Raw genomic sequence first — 2,420 nt, forward strand, 5'->3', positions numbered from 1 at the left:
GATAAGGTGATACTTAGGCCTTGGTAATTGGTGTGAATGGGCTCAGCTGATGAATGATCAGCTGAGCAGGTATATGCTCTATTTATACGCTTGAGCCACTGCTGAATGACATTTGCCTGAGGAAAACCCAGCCGGGTCGAAACGTTGTAGCACATAATAAATGTATGGGAGTTTTTAGCAGAGTGCGGGCATTTCATTCTTTTTGAGTTCTAGTTCCATTTGCCCTGCACCTCACCGGTGGGGATGTGCACACTACTACAACTACTCTGAGAGAAAGTTTCTCAACCGTTTTAGATTCTCTCATTCAACACCGGGGTAGACTACCGAGTTTCATCTGAGCTCAACGAGTGACAGGTTTTCCCAATCACAGGCTCTGACTAAGCCTCCGAAAGCCTCTGGATCTCTGCATGCGCTAAGGGAGAGGGTAATGAGTACAAGTTGTGTGTCATGCCCAGCATGTTATTAGACAGTGGCACAACAGGTGAGTACATTTACATTTGTTCATTTTTTTAGGCCATGCTGGGCAAATGGGATTTGTGTGTTTTGCATTAATGCTGGGAGAAAAATGCTGGGGGTGGTGTGGTGCAACAGGCTATAGCGCCCATACCATGTACAGGTCCAAGTGCCCACAGGGACTCCGGTTCGAATCCGATCTGCGGTCATATGGTTATGGTTATGGAATTTGGCAGACTCTTTTGTCCAGAGCGACATACAAATACAAAACGATATAATACTTAAATTTAGCAGGGAACAATTTAAATATGTTGGTCAGACTACATTAACCCCTTAAGGAGAATAGCAATAATAAACAACAATGTCAATTGGCCTACACACTTCTGCCATCTAGTTTCCATTGGATTTTTTGATTTTCGGTGCCGTTTAAGTCCGACAATCAAAAAATCCAGTGGAAACTAGATGGCAGAAGTGTGTAGGCCAATCTGCCCACCAGCTTTTTCTACTTTGTCACCTACAGAGTTTGACGGGTACGATCTTTCAAAACGCCATGTTATTTCCCATAGACATTTGACGACCGAAGGTTGGATGGATACGGAAGTTAGGAGGCGGGACTTATTCTGGAGAGGTCTATAGTAAGAGCCATATCCCGGTCCCACCCCATTTCTCTTTCTCCCACTCATTCACTCATCCATCAGGCTGTAGTAAACGCAGTTTATCCACCTCTGAAATTTCACAAATAGAGTTTATCCACCTCTTAAAAGAGTTTATTCACCAATAACCTCCACCATCATCAAACATGTTCTGAATGCCTTTTTAAAAAATCTGATACCGCATGGTACAGTCCACCTTACCGTGATGACAGAATTCATAGTTTACCCACCTCTTATTTTACCACTAACACCCCTGGGTATAAGATGAGATGAAAATTGATGATTGTTGATAGATGCTTCATGAAGAGTACAGCCATTCTCATGGCAGAAATAATTATTACTGTGACAGGTCTTTCAAGTGGTTCTTGCATGAATATTCTGATTTTGAATATCTCAGACTGGTCTTTGCATGCATAAATTTGGTGTGTAGGATTAGTGTGAGGGCATTTAAACAATGATTTTTTTCCCCTTAATGATTGTTTACCTTAGCGATTCTTGTGAGCAGATTTTGAACAGTGAAAACACCGAGATGCATGGTGCTCAGGATCAGCACCATGACTCCAGGATCATCAGCCAACAGACTCCACACAGACTAAACACTGAAGCCAGAACTCTCTGTCCCTAAAGGCTGCTCACTGACAATAGATACATAATCTATTGTTCTCATCAGCAATATGAGCACTATTTTTAAATAATTAAAATAATAATAAAAAACATTAAAGTGAAGGGTTCAGATGCAAAACCCTCTAAGTCAAAACCAATGTGGTTTTTAATATTAAATCAAATCAACACAATCAACAGGACCTAAGAGTGATTGGCACCTGAACCCTTCAAGTGTCAAATCAAGTTTAAGTGGATAACCCAATGTCAATCTATGTGCTATTTAACACTCAGCTCTCTACTGAAAAGTCCAAGTGAGTGAAAACATCAGAAGTGTGTTCCACTTGAGACGCACAGCCTCTTCTTGACCCAGAGTGGTCTGAAGGTGGGCTTGACAGTTAATTATACAGTGGTCTAGACACTGAGTTTCTCTGGGACTGCATCCTCTCACCTCTAAACAGACCTCAGCCAGGATTCAATTTCCGCATGACGAGAGACCCACTCCAGGGTTTCAAAGATCCAGAGTGAGAAATACCAAATTCCTTTTAGGCAAGTCCCTCCACTCGGCGGCCATTTGACAACGCTTTTTGGGCATTCGTCGGGCATTCCATTTCGGCAGAAATACGTGTGCGCAAGGCTTCACGACACCAATCTTGCTCCAGCGGCGAGATCACAACACATGATTGGCACAATGTCTTCACAACACACCATATG

At 42.6% G+C, this 2,420-nt stretch overlaps 1 long non-coding RNA gene across 1 annotated transcript; it reads left to right on the forward strand.

Moving 5' to 3' along the window:
* Positions 1 to 1,741, forward strand: LOC121709680. Its single transcript, XR_006032005.1, has 3 exons — positions 1 to 481; positions 1,020 to 1,088; positions 1,612 to 1,741. It is a non-coding gene; the product is annotated as an uncharacterized LOC121709680 (long non-coding RNA).
* The last annotated feature ends 679 nt before the right edge of the window (positions 1,742 to 2,420 follow it).

Source organism: Alosa sapidissima, chromosome 5 (assembly GCF_018492685.1).
Source record: "Alosa sapidissima isolate fAloSap1 chromosome 5, fAloSap1.pri, whole genome shotgun sequence".
In the NCBI taxonomy this organism is placed as follows: Eukaryota; Metazoa; Chordata; class Actinopteri; order Clupeiformes; family Clupeidae; genus Alosa; species Alosa sapidissima.